This window comes from Jaculus jaculus, chromosome 9 (genome assembly GCF_020740685.1).
Source record: "Jaculus jaculus isolate mJacJac1 chromosome 9, mJacJac1.mat.Y.cur, whole genome shotgun sequence".
Classification (NCBI taxonomy): Eukaryota; Metazoa; Chordata; class Mammalia; order Rodentia; family Dipodidae; genus Jaculus; species Jaculus jaculus.
Window position 1 is genome coordinate 36,904,520 of NC_059110.1, and position 25,565 is coordinate 36,930,084.

Sequence of the window (25,565 nt, forward strand, 5' to 3'; positions counted from 1 at the left end):
AACAAATCTCAATATAATAAAAGCTATTGATCACAAGCCTACAGCCAACATATTACTAAATGGGGAACAACTGGAAGCTTTTCCACTAAAGTCAGGAACAAGACAAGGGTGTCCACTGTCCCCACTTTTATTTAATATAGTTTTGGAAGTCTTAGCCATAGCAATTAGGCAAGAGACACACATAAAAGGGATACAAATTGGAAAGGAAAAGATCAAGTTATCGTTATTTGCAGATGACATGATTCTATACATAAAGGACCCTAAAGACTCTACTAGCAAACTGTTAGAGGTGATAAAAATCCTACAGCCATGTAGCAGGATACAAAATAAATACACAGAAATCAGTAGCATTCATATATGCTAACAACAAACACACAGAGGATGAAATCAGAGAATCACTACCATTCATAATTGCACCAAAAAAATAAATAAATAAACAAATAAATAAAGTACCTTGGAATAAACCTAAGGAAGGAAGTAAAAAATCTCTACAATGAGAAATTTAAAACATTCAAGCAAGAAATTGTCGAAGACACCTGAAAGTGGAGAAACATCCCATGTTCCTGGATTGGAAGAATCAATATTGTGAAAACGGCAATATTGAAAAAAGCAATCTACACATTTAATGCAATCCCTATCAAAATTCCAAAGGCATTCATGGAAATAGAAAAAACAATCCAAAAATTCATTTGGAATCACAAAAAATCTCGAATATCTAAAATAAAACTGAGCAACAAAAATAAGGCTGGTGGTATCACCATACCTGATTTTAACCTATACTACAGAGCCATAGTAACAAAAACAGCATGGTACTGGCACAAAAACAGACATGTAGATCAGTGGAACAGAGTAGAGGACCTATATGTAAGCCCAAGTAGCTATAGCCACCTGATATTCGATTAAAATGCCAAATATACTCATTGGAGAAAAGACAGCCTCTTCAGCAAATGGTGTTGGGAAAACTGGATATATATCTCCAGAAAGATGAAAATAGATTCTTCTTTCTCGCCATGCACAAATAAGTCCAAATGGATTAAAGACCTTAACATCAGACCTGAAACTCTGAAACTGCTAGAGGAAAAAGTAGGGGAAACCCTTCAACTTATTGGTCTTGGCAAAGACTTTCTGAATACAACCCCAATTGCTCAGGCAATAAAACCACAGATTATTCACTGGGACCTCATGAAATTATAAAGATTTTGCACTGCAAAGGACACTGTGGAAAAAGCAAAGAGGCAACCTACAGAATGGGAAAACATCTTCGCCAGCTATATATCTGATAGAGGATTAATATCTAGGATATACAAAGAACTCAAAACGTTAAATAATAAGGAGGCAAACAAGCCAATCAAAAAATGGGCTATGGAGCTACATAGAGCATTCTCAAAGGAAGAAATACGAATGGCATATAAGCATCTAAAAAAATGTTCTACATCACTAGTCATCAGCGAAATGCATATTAAAACTACATTGACATTCCATCTCACTCCTGTCAGATTGGCCACCATCATGAAAACAAATGATCATAAATGTTAGCGGGGATGTAGAAAAAGAGGAACCCTTCTACACTGCTGGTGGGAATACAATCTGGTCCAGCCATTGTGGAAATCCGTGTGGAGGTTTCTAAAAGAGCTGAACATTGATCTACCATATGACCCAGCTATAGCACTCCTAGGCATGTATCTGAAGGAATCATCTCATTTCCTTAGTCAACCATGTTTATTGCTGCTTAATTTATAATAGCTGGGAAATGGAACCAGCCTAGATGTCCCTCAACTGATGAGTGGATAATGAAGATGTGGCACATTTATACAATGGAGTTCTACTCAGCAGTAAAGAAAATGAAGTTATGAAATTTGCAGAAAAATGGATAGATCTGGAAAGGATTATACTAAGTGTAGTAATCCAGGCCCAGAAAGCCAAGCACCACATGTTCTCCCTCATATGTGGATACTAGCTACAGATGATTTGGCTTCTGCATGAGAATGAAAATACTTAGTAGCAGAGGCCAGTAAGTTAAAAAGGAGATATAAAGGGAAGAGAAAGGAAGGGAGTAGGGTACTTAATAGATTGATATGGTATATATATAAGTACAATGATTGAGATGGGGAGGTAATATGATGGAGAATGGAATTTCAAAGGGAGAAGTGTCAGTGGGGGGAGGGAATTACCATGGGATATTTTTTTATAATCATGGAAAATGTTAATAAAATTTTTTAAAAAATAAATGAAACAAAGAGCTGGTTCATTGAAGAAATTAACAAGATTTTCCAACCCTTGACCAATTTGATTGGGCAAAAAAAGAAAAGTCTCATATTAACAAAATCAGAAATAAAAAAGGACAACAGATATCAATGAAATCGGAAGAATAATCAGGGTATGCTTCTAAAACATCTACTCCACAAAATTGAATAACATAGAAGAAATGGTTGAAATTCCTAGACACATAACACCATATCTAAAATCAGAGCAGATTAATCTCCGAAACAAACCTTGCACATCCATGAAGATTATAAAAGTAATCAAAAACCTCCCCAAAAGGAAAACTCCAGGACCAGATGGCTTCTCAGCCAAATTCTACCAAACCTTCATTAAAGAACTGAAACCGTTATTTCTCAAACTGTTTCACATAATTAGAGAGCAGAGAATTCTTCCCAACTCCTTTTATGAAGCATTACCCTACTTTCAAACCAAGACAGAGATACAACAAGAAAAGAAATCTATAGGCCTATATCACTGATGAACTTAGATGCAAAGATACTGAATAAAATCTTTGCAAACCTAATTCAGCAGCACACCTAAATCATTATCCACCTTGACCAATTAGGCTTCATCCCAGGGATGCAGGTAGGACTTAACATATAAAAATTGGTCAACATGATACAGCAAATAATTAAACTTAACCACAAGATTCACAGGAGTGCCTCAATTGATGCAGAGAAGGCCTTTGACAAAATACCACACCACTTTATGATCAAAACACTGGAAAGAATACAACCAAATAAAGGCTATATAGAAATCACCTAAACCCTAAATAATACTTCATAGGGGAAGACTCAAAGAGTTCCCACTGAGATCAGGAATAAGACAGGGGTTCCCACTCTCACTGCTGCTCTTCAACATAGTAGTTGCTAGAAGTATTAAGTCAAGCAATAAGACTGGAGAAAGAAATAAATGGATTTAAATTGGAAAGGAAGAAGTCAAGTTAGCCCTATTTGCAGATGACATGATCCTGTACATAAATGACTCAAAGGTTTCCATCTCAAAACTTCTAAAGGTGATTAAGTCCTTCAGTAAAATGGCAGAATACAAAAATCAAAGCACAAAACTCAGGAGCTTTTCTATATAAAAATGTTAACATGCAGAGAGAGAAATCAGTGAGGTTGCCCTATTCTCAATAGGAACAAAAAAAAAATTAAATACTTTGGAATAACACTAATCAAGGAGTGAAAGACCTATATCATGAAAACAAAATAAGCCAGGAAGGAAATTGAGGAGGACTTGTAAAAATGGGAAGACCTCCCATGCTCCTGGATAGGTAGAATTAATATTGTGAAAATGGCAATTCTACCAAAAGCATTACACAGATTTAACACAACACCAATAAAAAATACCAGCATCATTATTCATAGGGATTGAAAAAAATTATCTCAAAATTCACATGGAATGACAGCAGACCTTGGATATCCAACCATAACCTCAGCAAAAGTCACTTCTGGAGGTATCACCATAACCAATCTAAAGCTATATTACAACAAAAATAGTAACAATAACTGCATGGTAGTGGAATAAAAACAGAACAGAACAGACCAATGGAACAGAATTGAAACCCAGACCTTAGGTCAAGTAACTATAGATACTTGATCTTTGACAAAGATACCAATAATGTAGACTGGAGAAAAGACAGCATCTTTAACAAATGATGTAGCACAAATTTGATGACCACATGTAGAAAAATGAAATTAGACACACTCATTTCTCCATCCACAAAAATCAAGTCCAAATGGATTAAAGACCTCAATACAAGACCTGAAACTTTTCAATTACTAGAGGAAAAAAATAGGAGTCATGCTCCATTATATAGGACTGGGAAAAACTTGAACAAAACCCCAGTCTAGCCCAGGAAAGTAAACAAGCACTCAATCAATGAGATTTCATGAAGCTAAAAAGCTTTTGCACAGACAGACATATACCACAAGCAAAGCCAATAGATTATCCACTAATCATGAGAAAATCTTACCAGCTATACCACTGAAAGAAGCCTATATCAAGAATCTATAAAGAACTCAAAAAAAAAAAAAAAACTAAACAACAAAAAAAACAAACAACCCACTCCAAACATGGGGCAAAGAACTGTACAGGGAGTTCTCAGAGGAAGAATTACAAATGGATAACACACACTTAAGAAAATGTTCAACATCCCTACCATTAGGGAAATCCAAATTAAAACAACTATGAGATTCCGTCTTACGCCAGTAAGGATAGCAAACATTAAAAAATCAAATGAAAACATATGTTGGTGAGGATGTGTAGAAATAGGAACACCCATTCACTGTTGGTAGGAATGTAATCTGGTACAACCACTATGGAAATTAATATGAGACTCCTGGGAAGGATGAATATAGAGTTACCAGAAGACCCTGTTATTCCCTTACTGGGCATTTATCCTCAGTAGCCCCACACCTCAGTTCAGAGATATTTGCTCAACAATGTTTATAGCTGCTCAGTTCATAATAGCTAAGAACTAGAATCAACCCAGGTGCCCATCATTAAAAGAATGGATAACTAAGATGTAGCATATTGCAGTAAGAAAAAAAAAAGACATAATTAAATTTGTAGAATAATGGTCAGACTTGGAAGAGGTCATACTAAGCAAACTCACACAATCGCAGAAAGACAATCATCATATGGCCCTCCTCATCTGTGGTTCCTAATCTGGATCATCCCAAGTTGCTGACACACCTGAACAGCATCTTGAGGCTTGGCCAATAGGAAGGATAGGGATTCAGGGAAGGAGAAGAGTGGTGGACACAAAACTGAACCCAAATTGAACTGGTGCCATAGAGTCCTATATTTTTGAAGTTTAGACTAAAAGGTTGAACCCTCAATGGCACCTTAGGCGGAGCACCTAATTTGAAAGGCCCTGGAGAAGGTGAGATGAAGCCTAACCTTACATTTCTCCTGTTTATCTTTTTTTGTTTTTTGTCTTTTTCTTTTCCCTTTTGCAGGCTTGTAATTTCCTGTTCCAGGGCATGGTTAATATCCACAAGGAGATGTTGATCTGAGAGACCTACAAGGTCTTCCAAAACAAACAAGACAGACATCTGTCAGAGCATTTGATTATCCACCAAAGGTTAATGGTAAGACTCTACTACTAAAGACACCATAAGCTGTTAGCATGGAGAGAATTCGTTGGAATCCAGAAGAGAGCCAGTCCCCAGACAGTCAGCCCATCTAGTGCTGAAAGGTTCCACATGAGCTACTGGGGGAAAGTGCCCAACCTCTGTCTGAGCAACTCAAAGTCTAAGTGATTCAGAAGCAAACAACCTGCCATGGTGCTCACACAAGTGCAATAGTGGCAGACAGCCATGGTGGTAACCAACTGCTCTTGCATTGGCTAATGGATGTGATCAGCGGAAAGGAAACCATATTTGTAACTGGGAATCAAGTCAAAATTCTATCCAGATAACAATTTTGCTTACCAATATCAAGATCCCACTAATCTTGGCATATAAGAGGATCTACACCCCTTTAATTTTCTCTAAATTAATAATAGTTATCCCATTTAACCAGCGCTGACTTCCCTCTCTATTGCAGACTCTGCTTCTCTTTTTCATCTGGGACTGGGACATGAGGAGATTAAATGACCGCACACTCCACCCTGGCCCCAGCTGAAACCACAGAGGAATTGGGGAAATGAGAAAGAGTGCTACTTTCTCAGTGAACCTGATATCAACAACACAAGGGTGAAGGAGATAGACACTGAGGACACTCAACAGCTACTAAAGCAGAGATCCAGATGCTCCTAAGCGCCCATCACTGAAGTAGACTTAAAATGCTCCCAGCATGGCTCAGGGAATTTTGAGGAAGTAGGAGTGACAAGACTGTTAGAGCCACAAGTTGGGGCATTATGCACAAAAACACTGCCTCTCCCCCATAACTGATTCCTATCCCTCACAATGCATGACCCACAATCTTCATGAGGTTGACCTGTATCTCCCCTCTGAGGAAGGCCTCTTTGTAAAATGGGCAGGGATAGGGGAAAGGATAGTGCCAACAAGTGTTAATGTATTATGTCCATATTTATTAAAAATAAATTAAAAAAAACTGTAATGTGCTAATAGAATAAGTTTTTGTCTTAGATAAATGCAATACTACTTATGTAGTAAATTTAAGCATATCCAAATGGTGAAAAATTGAAACTGAGTGGCAGGTCTTAAAGTCAAAATACATACACAAAGACAAGCACGCATGGTCACATGCCCATAGGACTAATGTGACAGGGAAACTTAAGGTGTCAGTTCTATGCCGTGAAGGAATGCTCAGGTGCAGGGAATTCTGCGCACACTGGGGAGTCATGACTCAGGTCACCACTGGAATTTTCACCCACTTTTGCTAAGCAATCTATCATCTGTGTTAATTACATTCTGACAGAAAAGTCAACTATATGTATTTTCATATCTGCATCCTACTGTTAGGTAATCTCAGAGAGTATTTTACAGACTGAGTCACTGGAGAAATATAGCAAACTCTGAGATAAGAAACTAATTCTGAGGTTACAGAAAAGCAGAACCAAAATACCTCATGACAAAAAATGTGAAGTCTTCCAGTTAATTGAATCTAGCTTGGATACTTAGTGATGAATACATTCACTGTAGCAACACATTGGAGGGAGATAAAATGTAGGACCTCCAGAAACATTCTAAAACAGTGCATCACAATAGTGATGATCTGCTACTGAAGGAAATTCCATTAGTAAAGCAAATCTTCTATTCTGCAATTCTGGCATCTAGCAGGTGACGCAAAAATGTGTTTTAAATTAAATTGCCTGTATTGCTTAAAGAGGTATCAATTAAATGTTCAAAGAATGAATAAATGATCCATGAAGCTGCTGAAACTAGTTTCTCTTAGAGATTAATGGTGGCATACCGCCTCAAAAAAAAAAAAAAAATCACTAGTGCTCTTAATTTCAGGCATGCATTTTTTTTTTCAAATACTCCTTTGACTCCCCCTCTCAAAACCCATTTGAATGTAAAAGAAAATTGCTGTTTCTGGGATAATAATTTCTGAATGTTCCTAAGGTTTCCATGATGTTGATGTTCTGGTGAGCCATATTTGGGCTATATAAGGAATCAGGAAACATCATCAAAGAAATTAAAAAGTATCAGTACGTGGTCTCATTTAGGTTAGTAAACCTCATAATATCTCCATGAAATATTCAGCAAAAGAACACTTCTCACAGCTTTGGAATTTTCAACCAACTATTCTGCCAAAAGATTTTGTGAATATAGTTAGTCCCAAGCTGTTTCTGGGATATAAAACCAGCCAGCTGTTTGGCCATGTTGTATGCAGCTTCCTTACATTTTTTTCTCTTTCTTTTCCTCCCACTCTCCTTCAAAATAAATCACAATATTGGATAGGATATTTCCTCTGGCACAATACTATGTAATTTCAAGTTTACAGAGTAGTTTAATGTACATCCTGATTTCCTATGAGGTGACAACTGGAGGGTGTCTATCTAAGTAAGATGAAAAGGATCAGACCCCAAGACCACCACTGCCTTGCTGAGAGGCCCTGGGAGTCGGTGGCAATCTCGTGTCTTCTGAAAGGACTTCTATTACAGACATCGTGGTGGGTGTGCATCCATGCTGCCATAGGAATTTGTTCCAACTGGAAGCAATCTGACTATGATTATCAACTGGCTTTTTAGATTTTAAAATTAGTTTCTATGACATGAGTTTTTATACAAAGAAAGGGGAAAACTCATCAGCATATTTATTCTTATTACCAAATGACTTTATCAATATTGCACTCTGTTCTCCCAAAATTTTCTGTTTTTCAATATGTTAAATATGCTATATCCCATGTTATCCTTGTAGCTTGATAAGATCTCCATGTTTCCATAGCATTTTTACTTTAAAATGCAACTTAAAATGTTTTATGCAACAAATAATCAGATTTCTACTATGGAATTCCCACATATTATGAAAGAATCTGTTTTCAATTGCTGGAAGTGCTATGGTCCAGTATTCTTACCAATGATACAAGTTAGTTGAAGGACAAGAGAATGAAAATGTTATAGAGAAGTAATATATAGCAGAAACTTTAGAATGAGTGGTGGAAGTAGATGGGATTTGAAATGGATTATATTTTATTAAAACATTTTCAAACCCTGTTTTTATCACCACTCTCTAAGAGTACACCAATGAAATAGGTACAAGTTTAAAGTGAACTGACCCCAGGAAATCAAACAATAAGCCCATATCTATAGAATGAGATTGACTATCTAGATTTGTGGCAGAGAATTTATGATAAAAGCATGGGAACCATCTAAAATCTTTTAAGTTCGACCATGCCAAAAAGTTATGTCTGAAAGAGTTGGATTATGAATATAATTTTGAAAACTTTGGGGGGGAAAAATGGTTGCAGAAGGAAGAGGAGATTTAAGAAGCTGAGGAAAGGAGACAATGCAGCCTTTTTTTTTTTTTTTTTTTTTTTCTGTATGTCCAGAACAGAGCAGAGTTCTCCAGATCTTGTGTGATTGACACCTTTTATTAGGCCCATGCCTCTTTGTGCTTCTCCTACTCCAGAGCATACTCCATTTCATTGCATCTGTCTTGTTAAAGTCATGTGCCTTTCACATTCTTACCTAAAATGGCAATGTCCCCACCTACTCTATCTCACCTACTAGTAGCTGCTAGAACAATGAGCCTTAAGTGAGAACATGTTGTTTTTATTTTGTTCCTATCTCTGTGGTTCTCACTTCTCCATCTCCTTCACTACTGCAGGTTATATAGACATCATCAGAAAGTCTTTAGATACATGTTTAGAGTTTTGAATTTTCTTAATTCGTGCAACATTTGCATATGCCAAATGTGGTATCTTCAGGATGCAACTCAAGTTTGAACACAAAATTAATTTATATCTAATGTGTAAACTTATATACCTGGCCTGAATATAGTTTCATATGGGTTTATTCATCTGTGTGTTTGTTGCAATCCATCACAGGAAATGGGCACTGGCGTTTATCCTTGTGTTCTTATGGTGCCATTTGCACTCACATTTTGGTGTGTTTCCTATTTCCCTTATTCAGTTTGTGGCAGCATCACAGTGCCCCACCCTTGCCCTTTACATCTATTGTATCTACACGTATTTAGTCATCCCATCCAAGCTCTCTATGCTCTAATGTCTCCTCCATTCCAGTCTCCAGGTCTGACCTCTCTGAAGGACAGAGTGCAGAGACTATTGGCTAACTGTACATATTTGACCTCTGTGCAACACAAATGTGGCTCTTGTTTTCTCTTCCCAGCCTCCCACTTTTGCACAATAATTCCATCCTTTCAGGTACTACCCCACAACAATTGAGAACCATGATTGTGTCCTTGGTTTTCTTTCATCTTGTGGCAGGGTTATGTGAAAATCTTGTCAGCTCAACTTTCTGAATATATTCAGCATCCCATCACTACCCATGACTGCCAATAAAATTGTCTTGGTTCACACTCTCATCATCTTAGACCTAAAGAGACCTGAAGCAAAACTATTCATGGTTTCATGATATTATCTAGAACACAAATCCCAAGAATTTACGTACTTCTTCTTGTTACTAACATAATTTCAGTCTTATAAATTAGTATCTCTAAAAAAAATAAATGAAGCTTTTAAAATATTTTTATTTATTTATTTGCAAGAAGAGAGAGATAGAAGAGAGACCGAAAGAAGGAGCATGCCAGGGCCTCCAACTCCAGATGCATACACCACCTTGTGCATCCATCTGGCCAGGTCATTAGTCTTTTCAGGCCATCACTAAATCACTGACCCATTTCTCTGGCCCCAAATAAAGTTTTTGAATAGATGAAGTTTATATAAAATCCTAAAAACTTTTAAAAATTATACTAGATTTTTATTTTAAGTTATCCTGTAGAATAGTTGACCAGATTTTTCTGTTACTGATGTGATTAAAACTTTGAGTGTCCTACTTTAACAAAATCAAAATTAACCTTTCATATCATTTACTTCCACAGTATTGTGATGTATACTGATTTAACAGTATTAATCCAATTCCCTTAGATCTTATTTCTTTAAGCTTGTAGATATGAGTCACATATTCATAAATTTATTATCCAGTACACCAAATTTTATTTTTGAGGCCAGGAATGGTGGTGCATGCCTTTAATCTCAGCACTTGGGAGACAGAGGTAGGAGGATTGCCATGAGTTCAAGGCTACCCTGAATTCACACAGTGAATTCCAGGTCAGCCTAGGCTACAGTGAGACCATACCTCGAAAAAAAAAAAAGTCTACACAAATTTTATTTTATTTTATTTTATTTTATTTTATTTTATTTTATTTTATTTTATTTTATTTTCGAGGTAGGGTCTCACTCTGGCTCAGACTGACCTGGAATTCACTATGTAGTCTCAGGGTGGCCTCGAACTCTCGGAGATCCTCCTACCTCTGCCTCCCGAGTGCTGGGATTAAAGGCGTGCGCCACCACGCCCGGCCCACAAATTTTATTTTTGACAGGCTATTTTTAAGCTGAACATAACATATAAGTATGTTTTGTGAAGCCTAAGACATTGTATTTGAATTTAAGAACTATTAAGCTTGATTTCATCAAACAAGAGATGTTAGCCTTTGACTAACTCTTCCACTTATATAACTTATAAAAAATGTGTTGAATATATCATCAAGGATGCATTTTTGAAGGATATACTAATTGGACATGCTTGTATGAATGTGTCTGTCCTTTCAGGTACCCTAATACTCTTCCTGACCAGAACTGGGAAGATTTTCTTTACATATAACCAATAGTACATGAATTAAAATAAAAGGCTGGCATGACCACACATTTATCTCTACCTAAACAACTACTCTGAAAATGGAGGTCTTAAGTGATAAAACGTCAAAGACTTTCCATAACATTAACTTCCTTAGTCTACCTATTCCAAATATAAGCACGTTTCAATGTAATGAACTATTCACTGAATATGACTGCAACATTTGCAACACTATTCTTGAACTTATACTTAATAGTTCCTTGGCTTTCCCTTAAAAGGTATTCTGTGTTAGACACTGTGTTAGACAATTCCAATTTCCCAGAAATTGAAATCGTTTTTCTCCTTTTCTTTACAATTATAATTCTTGCATTTGTCATTTCTAGATGAAAGTTCTACCTCCCGTGAAATATTTAAACAAATTCTTCACTGTCAAATCTATAGTCATTAATAAATTTCAACATAATGAGAAATCAACTCTCTTCATAGGATATTTGTCATCTCATCTTACCTTTTCACTTCTCTGGTGAAACTATTGGGACCCAAAGGCTTGTATATTTTCTCTGCTGGTCACAGAATAGTGTCCCTTTCCTTTCATTTTGAAACAGAGTTAGATGCACCTCCTGTTTTAAGTGGTATACCAAGAGCAGATTTCATATGACAGGGATTTCTCTCTCCCGTGGAACTGCTGAAAATACAGAAGGTCTAAATTTTTAGAAAAGATCAAAAATAGAATCCAAGTTTCAGCTGCTCTGGGAGTTCCAATTTTCTCAAACTCTTAAGGCTGGTATGGTCCTGCTTTTCAGAAAGTTTCTGTTGGTCTCCGTGCTTTCTAAAACTTGAAGCAATCTTGTAGAACATTTATTTCTAAGTCCTTAGTCCAGGGTGAGCATAGATTAGTTTCTTCTGAAACATGACCTGAAATCCATCATAATTAAAAGGAAAGTTCTTCACATGGCTCCCACTGTTCATGATACAAGAAGACTGACCACTAAGTGTCTGTTTTCAAAGGAAGGAAAAAACTCATTGCTAAATGCAAGCTTCACCCTTTCCTTCCATTTCTAACTCTGAGAGAATGCTGATCTATAACAGTGCATTTTGCATATATACTAAATGTGTTAAAAAGTAATTTTAAAAGCACTCTGAATGAAAATATTTTATTTATCATTGTGTTTTTCTTTATTCAGTTCTATAATATTTGCATGCATAAAAGAAGAATTGTTAAAATAGGCTTTCTCAATTTCTTTTGGGAGCTTCTCATTTAAATTTTATCAAATGCAAATGTCATTGCAAAATTTTGGTGCTGTCAAGCCAAGACTATATAGGGATACAGTCATTACTGGATATTCATAGCCAAAAAAGAATCTGAGAGAGGGAAAATACAGAAGGAAGTTTGCTCTCTCTCTCTCCTCAGACATTTGCACTGCTCTAAATTTTGCCTTAGGTGTGTCCAACCAGAGGTAGCATTCATAGCTATTTCAGATAACCCTTTATAACACCCAAGATTTTACATGTAGAAATAATAGTGTACTTTATGGTACACTTAATAGATATCAGAAAAATTACATGTAATTAGTATGTACTAACACACATAATCTTAAATTACTTAATGCTTCTACCTACCTCATGAGAAGAGTGTATCTTTTGAAAGAAAAATTATTAAAATTTGTGTCCAAGTATGCCTGGGATGTGTTTAACTTTTATCTGATTTCACTGTGGACATTAACTCATCATTTCACTATCTGGCATAGTAAAGGTTCAATAAACATTCTCTGAATGAGTAACAGCTGATCATGTGGACATTATAAGAAGGCTTGTATTGATAAAAATCACACTAAAGAAGAGCCCATTCTATGCATCTAACCCTCAATCATATCATATGACTTACTTCCATTTCAATTCTAACTATGGTAGAACAATCTTTTATCTCTATTTCTTTTTATGTTATTTTATTTATTTGCATGCAGAGAGACAAAGAGAGAAGGAGAAAGGAGGGAGAGAGAGAGGGAGAAAGAGAGAAAGGGAATATGCACATCAGGGCTTCTTGCTACTACAAACTCCCAATGCATGTACAACTTGGGGCATTTGGCTTTATGCAGGTATTGGGGACTAGAACCCAGGTCATTAGGCTTTGCAGGCAAGAGCCTTAACCATTGAATCATCTCTCCAGCCCTCCATTTCTTTTTTTTATGAGAGAGAGAGATACAGATACAGAGAGAGTGAGAGAGAAACTTGGCATGCCAAGGACTCTAGCCATTGAAATGGAACTTCAGGCATGTATGTCACCTTGTGCACATGCGTCACTTTGTGTGCATGTGTCAGCTTGTGCATCTGGATTATATGGATTCTGGGAGTCAAATCTGGTTCTTAAGTTTCTCAGGCAAGTACCTTAACCACTAAGCCATCTCTCTAGCACTCCATTTCTTTTTTTACTGTCTTGATCTTGCTCCTCTGTAATTGTCTTTGCGATTTGTTTCCCCAGGAACTGGTTTTCCCTCATGAATTTATGTGGCATTTCTTCACCAGCTCTATCAACTGTGAATTCCCTGTGTTGATTGCTTAATATGCCCTCAGTCCTATTCAGAACAAAACACTGGACACACAGGATCCTTGAAAGAGGCAGGAATGAAACAGAATAGAAAGCAGATCATTAAGCCAGGGGATTGTGCCAGACCCAATAATACCTCCAGGAATGCCCCATTTCATTAAGAGTCTCCTGGTAATGAAAGCAAAACTCTGAAATAAAAATCAGAACTGAACATTTCTTACAGGTGAAGGATGAAACATTATTATCTGGAAAAAATAATTCTCCAAGTCTTATGTAAACCCATATAAATTAAATTGGTATGAGTGGTTTAGTACTTAATCATTTTATTAAGTGAAAACAAATCATTAAGTTATATTTTATGATTAATTCTACAAGGCAGGAAAAAAATAAAACCTTAAGATAAAGGGACATGAAATTATATTGACACTTACAATAAATATATGGGAAACTAATAGGAACTTCCTTAATTGGGAGAGATATTACAGAATCTACTAAATAGGAAAGAAATAAACGAGCTTACACTGACCTACATTTTTAGGACAGAACAATCAGTACATTGGAAAGTCATATGATAACAGCACAAAGGAAAACTTAAGCAACATTTTCCTATTTTGTTTTCAGTCCCCATGTGGGAACACTTGTTTAAAATTAAAATAAAATCTTGGAGCAGAAGGTCTACAAACAGCCAGATTCTGTGCCATCTTATTGGAATAAAACCTAGATGTGTACTTGAAAGAGAAATTCCATTTCTTTCATTCTTATTCTCTGACGAAAAAGTTCCTTAGAGAAAACTGTGTGTGTGCATGTGTCAGACAAGTATTTAACTGAAAAGCTGTATAAACATATTGGCATTTTCCTATTCAGAATAGAGGTTGATGATATAAATTTATTAAGAATTTTATAGTATTTTTCTTTACTATGTGCATATATACCGCATTTTCATTAACCAGTCTTCATACACAGAAAATTGTCTCAAGAACAAACAAATGGGACTACATGAAATTAAAACGTTTCTACACAGCAAACTATCAGTGGCGTGAACAGATAGTTTACATAATAGGAGAAGATATTTGCCAGCAATTTCTCTGACAAGAGGTTGATATCTTGTATAAAGAATTGCAAAACCTAAACTTTAACAAAAAACTGCCAATCAATAAATAAGATAATGAAATGAAGAGACCATTCTCAAAAGAAGAAACACAAATGACCAATAGATAGTTTTTTAAAGGTTCAACATCCTATCCATCAGAGAAATATAAATTAAAACCATTTTAATCAAGTGTCTATGCTTTCAGATAAAATCATGTGTTTTATTTCTCTACTCATGGTCCCTAGCTAGCCTTGTAATAGACATTCAGGTCTTATCCCTTTTATTTCAATTTTTCACAAAAAAGTTCATATTTCAATACTGGTGAGTTTTTTTTCAGATATATGAATCTGAGTCTGTGTGTCAGATTGTAAAGATGGTCACACATTTTTCTAACTTGAGTTATCTCTGTGTGCCTGATGCTTTGCATAACTGTGTGTGTGTGTGTGTGTGTGTGTGTGTGTGTGTGTGTGTGTTGAGAGTTGAGAGTGCTAGCTACTTTAAGCTCATGTACATTGAAGCCATTCCCATATGTGTTTAGAGTAGGGCTCTCCTACTTAGTAACCTGTATACATTAGCCAATACCCTGAATAATTGGTGCCTTGGGCTCCCTTGTGAAAGCAAACAATAACACCTACCTTATTCTGCAGCTGGCTGGATTTATAGAAGTCCATGTGGCATGATAGCAGAAAGGAGAACTTATTGCTGAGAATAGCAAGTACAAATGGCTGTATATCTCTCTGCGTTCCACTCCTTACCATACATAGTTACCTACTATCAACCTACAAGCCTCAGAAGACATAAGTGGCAATAGCCAAGTCCCCATCTACAATGGAGAACTGATTCTGAAATACTAAAGCTGTTGAATATCAATGGAAAAACATGCATGATGGAGAACAGGGCACACTCTTGACTTTCTTCTTGTCCATATCACTTATGACACAAGCAACTAAGAGAGATTTAAAGCTCAACCACATTAGACCTGTGCTGATGTGATTGCCCTTGGGATGTTCTTATCCTATGTTTTGATAGCTTTTTTGAGGAATTATATCAGAGATGACAATGTACCAATGCAAAGGTTGCAGGAAAAAGAGACTGTAGGTTTGGAGATGAGAAAGATGAAATGGAAAAGAGTGTCATGTCACAAGGGACCCTCTCTAAACTGACTTCACATTTACAATGTGACTGCAGCTGCTGTATTTGTGCCTATCACTGTGAAGTGCACAGAGGACTCAGTAGTGAAAAAGGAGAAAGCTTTGAAGATGAGTTTCATTGAAGAAATTTGGTCTTCAATTTGTGTGCTTTATAGAACAAGTGCCAACAATTATCATGGATGTCAATGGTATCCGACATTGAGATTCTGCCTATTATGTGCTATGGAGCCAGATTCTAACCATTTATTTGTTACGCTTGTAGGATGTTGGCTTTGTGCACTTCAACATCTGCACAGCTCCAACAGACCTTGAGTCCTTTCAAAGAAACAGAGAACACAAAGGGACATCGCCTCCCACGCAAGCAGAAGATGAAGTTTTCTGCAGATTTCCCAAGTACACAGTGTTCTTGTTCCTTTGCTGGATTCCAACTAATAATTGACCACAGGAAGCTGCAGGGCCATGCCCTCAAAGCAGCTCAGGAAAAGCTCATGTTGGTCGGCTGGTGGGGGTGGTGCATTCTGAAACTGTTTTCTTCTCGAATTCATGCAGAAGAGCTAATATTTAGACACATTAAACTTGGAGAAATGAATAAACAGCTGATCAGAGGTCATTGATCATTTCTGTAAGCAATTCATCTAAAGTGGACTTTGTTACACAACATTTCTTTTCTCTTTCCTCTTGATGAACACAGTGTGAGTGAAAGGTAAAAGGAATAAAACATTTAATCAATCATCCGGGGGCCAGTGCTGAATTGCTTTCTATTATACAGCTGCTGCCAAGTTCAAAGAATCAGGTTTGTTTCCAATTATCTGTAATATGTTTTCCCAGAAGAATTGATAATGGGTTGTTTAGACACTGTTCCTTTTTCTATTAATGATAAAAATGCAACTGCTCCTTCTTAGAAAAAAGAAAGGGAGTTAAATTGGGGAAAGTGTCATATATGCTATTCTTGGGCTTAAGAGATTTGTGTATTTGTTTTCAATCTAAACGGGCTCCAAAACAAGACGGCAACAAAACCATTCCATTTTTCTCTCATTATCTTACTTCCCAAATAAGCAGCTCCCACGAATCTACTTACTGAGGCAGGATATCACAATGACACCTATGAAGAAACTTAAACTAATCATATGCCAGGAATATCTGATATTGCTCTTGCCATCCCAACACCTTTAACCTTGTTCCTTAACAAATAAAATAATACATCACAAGGCCAATAAATATTTGCTATCCTGGATGCCATGCTTCTAACCTCTGGATTTCTAGAGATTTTCAGTCATCTGCCATCTCAGATGCTTCCTGTAGCTTTGCTCTAGGGTTCTTGTATCTCTGCACTCCCAGAACTGCGGTCTTCTTTGGATCTCTCGGTGGTGTGGGAGCAAATGAAGGCACAGGCTTGTTGCTAGAGTACATGATATCACATGGCTAGCATGACAATATTTTGAGAAAGACAATGAAGAATCCGGGATCCTGTACAAGCAGCTCTAGGGGCTCTGTTAATTCTGTGTAGATGACGCCTGGCTGTGTCCTGTCCTAATCATGTCCCTACAGTGGCATATTGTGTAAAGACATGGTAGTAATGAGGGAGTAGACATTCATTTAGGACACAAGCATTACCCCCAGTTTATATAGTTTGTAGGGAGATGTACATAGACCACTTAAATCCATGGGACTCATGTCCAGAGAACACAATGACCTTTCTCTGTGATTCTCATTTATTAACAGTGAATCTGCATGTGCCCTCACAGAGCTGTCTCTGAAAAATCTCAGGCTCATAACTGGAGCAAATATTGCTGAGTTTTTTGTTTAATGAAGGTTTTCTGAAAATTACTTCAATATCCAGTCCCTTTTTTGACTTTATTTCTGAAAATTCATTTATTTTTCTTTCTCTATTCATACTACCTCTGTAATAATTAAGCCCTTTTGTTGAAGTGTCTAATAATCTTCATATCCTCTAATAATGTACTTATGTTAAAGTAACCTTTCCTCTGACCCACTACATCTGTAGACTTGCTTCTTCAAAGCTCCTTTATGAAGACTCTAAAGTATATCATTTTTTTAATATATTTTTTTAATTTTTTATTTGAGAGCGACAGACACAGAGAGAAAGACAGACAGAGGGAGAGAGAGAGAATGGGCGCGCCAGGGCTTCCAGCCTCTGCAAACGAACTCCAGACGGGTGCGACCCCTTGTGCATCTGGCTAACGTGGGACCTGGGGAACCGAGCCTCGAACCGGGGTCCTTAGGCTTCACAGGCAAGCGCTTATGCTCAACTCTAAGTGCAAACACCATCTTGCTTATACTTGGGTTCTTGCCTCCTAGTTCTATATTTCTATTCCCTACAGTGGCATATTGTCAAAAGACACGGTAGTAATGAGAGAGGAGAACATTCATTCAGGACACAAGCATTACCCCCAGTTTATATAGCTTGTAGGGAGATGCACACAGACCACTGAAACCCAGTTTCTTCCTTGGGTAAAAACACAAATAGTTATGTGGGTCAAAAACTTAATGGATAATTTTAAAATATGTATTCAAGAATTTAAACATCTAGTTTTTTTCAAATGATTATTTCATAGTACTCAATTTTGTAAAAATGTTGTCTTGCCCCAAATCATTTTAATACTGCTATTTTATGCCTGAACTTTTTTTTTTTTTAAGTGGCAGGAGGAAGACTAGTTAAAGAACAAAGGATTTTCAGAGAAAAGAAAATAAGTCACAAAAACTAAAGGTCAGAATACAGACAAAATTTCAAGCTAGAAATGGAGCGTGGCCTGTAGTGCTATAATCACCCTTTATCACCCATAATTCAAAACTTAGCTTCCGTAGTCCTTCAATATCACCTTTCAGAGCTACTGGAAAATACTGAGGATTTCAGGAAGAACTACTAAGTCAAGACTGTACTCTTCCTTTATCTTTAGTTTTGTCCTGTATGGTATCAGTTACTGGTTCTCAACTATGTTTTGAATATATTAATATTTGTCTTGACTCTTTAAAGACAAGGAAATCACATTCATATAACTTTAATTATAATATATTATCATTGGTCTAAGTTATTCATTATTGTCAATCTCTTAATATGCCTAATTTATAAATTAAACTTCATCCTAGATATGCATGCAGAGAACTATGCATAGGATTTGTAGAATTTGGCACTATCCTTGGTTTCAGATATCCACTGGGATTTTGGATTATCTCTTATAAAGGGGAGACTATTCAAGGAGAGAGACCCTGAGGATACTCAACAACAACTTAGGCAGAGATCCAGAGGCTCCTAAGAGCTCATCACTGAAGTAGACTTAAAATTCACCCACCATAGCTCAGAGTATTTTGAGGAAGAGGTGGCAGAAATATTGTAACAGCCACAGGTTGAAACAGCATTCCAAGGGGCATTCCATCCCCTCAAAAAAAATAACTGACTGCTGCTCCCACAATGCATAATCCAAAACCCCAAGGGGAATACCCACATCCCCACAGAGGAGCATCTCCAATGGAATGGAGGCAGGGATGAGGAAAAAGAGGGTGCCAACTCATTATGTATCCATATAAAGTATGTTGATAAGAAGAAGAAGAAGGAGGAGGAGGAGGAGGAGGAGGAGGAGGAGGAGAAGGAGAAGAAGAAGAAGAAGAAAGCATTAAAAATTAAATGCTTGTAGTCTATTTAAGAGTGAAAATCATTATTTATAGGAAGGATGTCACTATAGCACTGTAATTTTTTTTTAATTTTTTTAAAATTTATTTATTTGAGAGCGACAGACACAGAGAGAAAGACAGATACAGGGAGAGAGAGAGAATGGGCGCGCCAGGGCTTCCAGCCTCTGCAAACGAACTCCAGATGCGTTCGCCCCCTTGTGCATCTGGCTAACGTGGGACCTGGGGAACCAAGCCTCGAACCCGGGTCCTTAGGCTTCACAGGCAAGCGCTTAACCGCTAAGCCATCTCTCCAGCCCTGTAATTTGTTTTGATAATATATTTAGGCTTTAAAAAATACTTGGCAATGGGCTTAACCGCTAAGCCATCTCTCCAGCCCTTTAATTTGTTTTGATAATATATTTAGACTTTAAAAAATACTTGGCAATGGGCTGGAGAGATGGCTTAGCAGTTAAGCGCTTGCCTGTGAAGCCTAAGGACCCGGGTTCGAGGCTTGGTTCCCCAGGTCCCACGTTAGCCAGATGCACAAGGGGGCGAACGCGTCTGGAGTTCATTTGCAGAGGCTGGAAGCCCTGGCGCGCCCATTCTCTCTCTCTCCCTCTATCTGTCTTTCTCTCTGTGTCTGTCGCTCTCAAATAAATAAATAAAATAAAAATAAAAATAAAATACTTGGCAAAATTTTAACAGGCTTAATCTCATGTTTAAACTTGCATTACAAATTATACTTGAATTAATCCTTATGTTATATGTTATAACATTATGTTATAAATTCTCTCCACTTCTGTTTTCAATCATTATTCTATTAAAAAGCAAATCGTTTTGCTTGGGCAAATGGGAAATGGCTTAGCAGTTAAGGTCCTTGCCTGCAAAGCTAAAGGACCTAGGTGTGATTCCCCCGGACCCATGTAAACTAGATGCACAAGGTGGCACATACATCTGGAGTTTGTTTGCAGTGGCTGGAGGCTCTGGTGCTCTCTCTCTCTCCCTCTCTCTCTCTCTCTCTCTCTCTCTCTCTCCTCTCTCTCTCTCTCTTTCCTTCTCTCTCTCCTAAATAAATAAATATATTATTAAAAAGCAAAAGGTAAAATCAAATTTTAGCATATGATTACTTTAGTGTAAACTCTCATGTTTACAAAGTAACAAATCCTATCTTTATATGTCATTGGTTAGGTTATGTTGAAAAATACTGTTTATTTTTAACTTTGAGGACAGTAGAATAAATGCTTTAGGTGGTTGGCTGATATGCTTATGACCAGCTTGTGGATTATGTGGTGTTTGTAATCCAATGAACAACTGTTTGACAGATTGAAATGCTAATAATTATTTATTTCCATAATATCCAACTGAAAAATATTGTTAGTCATCATAAACATTGATGACTAACAATAATTTTCAGTTTCATCCAGCTGTTTGGCATTGTTTATAAGACACCACCTTAGTTTTATATAGAAATATGTTTCTTGAGGCTTATCATTATAGAAATAAACTAATACAAATAAAGCAATAAATACTTAATTTTCTCATCATACACAATTGTACTGTCAAGGCTCTAAAATATTACAAATAAATTTAAGTTAAATATCTTCCAACATTTTCAAATACAAGCAAAAACCAAAATTGAAATTGAAAGCTGAATTTGAATATCTAGTATTAAATGTAACTATTAGATAATAGCTATATATCATATTATACAATTATTTTGAATGTCTAAATTTTGAGTGTATTTTTATATTATATATTATTGAATATACAAAATAGAAAATCTGGTATAACAATTTAGAATATAAACCATGAAAGATATAAAAACCATGAACTTGCTCATTTGTTTATTTTTTTAACGTACACCAGACTTGGAAAAGTTCTGTTCATATTTTTCTTTATGGATCCACTGTGACCCCTTCCTCTGAATATGTGGATTTACTAACACTGTTTTTTTTGTTTTTCTGTTTGTTTGTTTGTTTGGTTTTGGTTTTTCAATGTAGGGTTTCACTCTAATCCAGGCTGACCTAGAATTCACTATGTAGTTTCAGGGTGGCCTCAAACTAATGGTGATCCTCCTACCCCTGCCTTCCAAATGCTGGGATTAAAGGTGTGTGCTAGCCACCATGCCCAGAGTACTAGCACTTTTATTTCATTAGGAATTTAATGAAATTAGCAAATTGGCTCCCTCTTATTATATATCACATACCATGTTCAAGCACACTTTTTTCTTTTTTACTTTACTTATTTATGAGAGAGAGAGAGAGAAAGAACAGGCATACCAGGGCATCTAGTCACTGTAAACAAACTCCAGACGCATGCACCACCATGTGCATCGGGCTTACATAGGTTCTGGGGAATTGAACCTGGGTCCTTAGGCTTTGCAGGCAAGCTCCTTAACCAGCAAGCTATCTTTCCAGTCTCCCAAGCATGCATGTCTTACTACCTGATTTTCACATTTTTCATCCAAGAAGATCACTTGTAATGATCTTGTAAGAAATTTTGGCCAAAGGGTGTCTCTGCACTTTGGCTTGACAGGAGGTATCAAATCTTACCTCTAAAGGGGATATCTCTCAGGCTCAGTACTAGAACATATATTCATGAACTTCCTTAGTGACATCATGCAGTCTCTTGACTTTCAAGTCCCAAACTCTTATTGCCAAGCAGCATTTCTCATATGATCTCCAAATTACTCTGTATTATTTCTTTACCCTCAATACAATGATGAACAGAGTCTTGATCTTTAACCAATGCACAGCTGAGCTTCCCATACTCCCTTGTCAAAAATGCTGCACCCCAGCAAAGCTTCCCTAATCCCCCTGTGGCAACTCAATCCTCCAAACCTGGGTATTTATCCTTTGGTCATCACATTCCTTCAAACCTCATGGAAAGCCCATCATCATATCCTCTTGGCAGATGCAATCTGTCAGGAAATCCTATTGGCTCCACCTTACTCAGCCATGTCTCACACCTTCACTGCTGCCGCACACTCCAAGCTATAGTCATGTGTCCTCTGAATTGCTGCAATCTTCTAACTACTCTCCTGCTTTATGAAACCCTTCCTTCCTGTGCTCTTGTACCTATCCATTACAGCTGCAGCAAAGGGGTTGGGGGAGTGGACAATGACTCTTTATGTCTGTTTATGTGATTAAGGTTTCATTTTGGTGTGTTGAAAATTATCTAAGATTGGAATGAGGTGTTGGATGCACAGGTTTATGACTTTTCTAAGTATTACTACTTTAAATACTTTTGAAAAAAATTAAGACTGAAATGTCTATGATGTCATTCAATTTGCAAGATAACAAGTATGCCTGATGCAGTTTCATGGATTCTGACAGAACATATGCAGAACCTAAAACAGGGAAGAGGAACTTTATTGCTCACAGCCCAGGAAACAGATGATTGTGTTTGGTGCCAGTTCTCTGAGCTCCACATTCCACAGACAGACAGAGATGGCCAGACAATGTCTGCTCTAAATGCAATAGGTATAAGAGAAATCCTGACTTTAGGAGCTTACATTTTTGCTTCTGGGTGGCAAGCATCCTTCCTCCTTTATCTGCGTGGAGACTCCACTCACATCTTCCCAAGCGGTGGGCAAGCCTGACCTTTACTTCACAGGAGACCCTGTATCTGCCTTTCATGGCTACTGAAAATGATAGTCTGGAACTCAATATGATCTATCCTCGTTTCTAAACTTACAGCCAACTTCCCAAAGTTTCCATCTGAATTTAGGTCTAAGCTTTTAGATTTCAATTAGTAGCTAAGAAATACCCTTCACTTCAAGAAACAGCAGATGCATTAGATGGCTTTTGATAAAGAAAAAAAATTAATGCTTCAAAACAGAACACATTCTGGAATTCTAATTATCATACAAAATCTGTACTTCAAATATAATGATTACAACACAGTAAGTGTAGGTACTTACACATCAGTGAAACCATCACCAGACTCTGTTCCCAAAAATATATCCACAACCACCAAAATTTTCCTCTCACCCAATCTATATATTTTATGGGAGAAGAACACATAATCCACTGTGCTAGCAAAGATAATTCTTACTTTGTATTCTTTCATTTTTATGATGAACATTATTATTATTTTTAGTTACAAAAATATTAACATAAGTTCTCAATTTTAAGAAATAGTATATTAGATACTGAAATACTCTATACATAAATATATGCAGTCCCAATTATCTAAGAAGTTATATTATTACTATATAATAAAATGAAACACAAATAATTTGATAACTGAAAAATTCATACATATATGCATATATGAATATATAAGTTTGTACTTACACACACACATGCTAGTTAGAATGAAGTTGAAGATGTTGAACAATGGGGGGTGAGAAGTTAGGGTTTTTTTAATTTTTCTTTTTGGTTTTCTGAGGTAAGGTCTCACTCTGGCCCAGGCTGACCTGAAATTAACTAAGTAGTCTCAGGGTGGCCTTGAACTCATGGTAATCCTCCTACCTCTGCCTTCCATGTGCTGGGATTAAAGGCATGTACCACCACACCTGACCTCTTTTTAAAAAATTTTTTAAAATTGTATTTACTTATTTGAGAGAGAGAAAGAGGGAAAGGTGGGGAGAGAGAGGGAGAATGGATGCTCCAGGGCCTCCAACCACTGCAAATGAACTCCAGATGCATGTGCTCCCTTGTGCTCTGGCTTATGTGGGTTCTGGAGAATCAAACCAAGATCCTTTGGCTTTGCAGGCAAATCCCTGAAACGCTAAGCCATCTCTCCAGACCCAAGAAGTTGTTCTTGAGACATATTGTCTATAAAACTTTCCGTCAACCACACATGGCTATTTGATATAATTAAAATTTCAAAATTAAATTCTCACTTAGCTTAATACATTTCATATGATCTCACCATACTGAACTCCACACATTAGAATATTTTCTATCATAACATGCTATGTCATCAAACAGTGCTGGTGAGTCCAGTTACAAGTATCTCAAAAGAGCAGCAACAGCAATAACAAAACATCAGTAGATACAAAATGACAAATTTCAATAGAGAGAACGAAATATATTTAGGATGTCAGAAAACATTCAGTATTTTTGTGTTGGATAAATGGTACTTAATGTGTGCCAATAACACGAAGTGAAATTCTTTCTTTTGTAATTTTTTTTGGTTCATTTTTTATTTATTTATTTGAGAGTGACAGACATAGAGAGAAAGACAGATAGACGGGAAGAGAGAGAATGTGCGCGCCAGGGCTTCCAGCCACTGCAAACGAACTCCAGACGCGTGCACCCCCTTGTGCATCTGGCTAACATGGGACCTGGGGAACCGAGCCTCGAACCGGGGTCCTTAGGCTTCACAGGCAAGCGCTTAACCGTTAAGCCATCTCTCCAGCCCGAAGTGAAATTCTTGACTGAAGAAGACAAGCATAGGTTTGTGGGTATCATCTTCAACACTGAGAAGTTAACTGACAATGATGGCACAAAGTTTAAGTATATGCCACAGTACAACAAACTCTAATCACTATAAACACTAAGTAGGTATCTAGGACATATTCATTTTGCATAACTTACATGGTGTGCACTTTAATTAATCCCTTCCATTTTACCTGTCTTTTCAGACCCTTTAGTAATCAATCTACTCTTTGTTTCAGTAAGTGTTGATTGTTTCAGATTTGTCATATAAGTAACATGATATAGTATTTGTCCATTTTTGTCTGGCTGATTTTACTTACTTAATGTTCTCTAGATCCAACCATATTGTTTCTGTTGACAGAATTTCTTTTTCTTTTTTTTAAGAATATTTATTTATTTGAGAGAAAGAGTGAGGCAGAGAAAGAAAGAGACAGATAAAGAAAGAATTGGTGGGCTGGAGAGATGGCTTAATGGTTAAGGTGCTTGTCTGCAAAGCCAAAGGACCTTGGTTTGATGCCCCAGGACTCACATAAGCCAGATGCACAAGGTGGCATATGCATCCGGAGTTCATTTGCAGTGGCTGGAAGCCCTAATGTCCCCATTCACTCACTTAGCTTCTTTCTCAAATAAATAAATAAAGATAAAATATTTTATTTTTTTAATTTTTTGTCTTATTTTATTTATTTATTTATTTGAAAGCGACAGACAGAGAAGGGGGGGGGGATAGGTGGGCCAGGTCCTACCACCACTGCTGACAAACTCTGGA

The 25,565-nt window shown here is 36.9% G+C and overlaps 1 protein-coding gene across 3 annotated transcripts in view; it reads right to left on the reverse strand.

The window, feature by feature from the left end:
• Lama2 (laminin subunit alpha 2) overlaps positions 1 to 25,565 on the reverse strand; it is a 640,019-nt gene that overhangs the window by 385,500 nt on the left and 228,954 nt on the right. The window contains exon 1 of one of the 3 annotated variants that reach the window (XM_045157984.1): positions 11,505 to 11,688. The exons of the other annotated variants lie outside the window; for them this stretch is intronic. The gene's annotated coding sequence lies outside the window, so the exon portion shown is untranslated. Of the gene's footprint in view, positions 1 to 11,504; positions 11,689 to 25,565 lie in introns of those variants that run through there. 3 annotated transcript variants of the gene reach the window in all.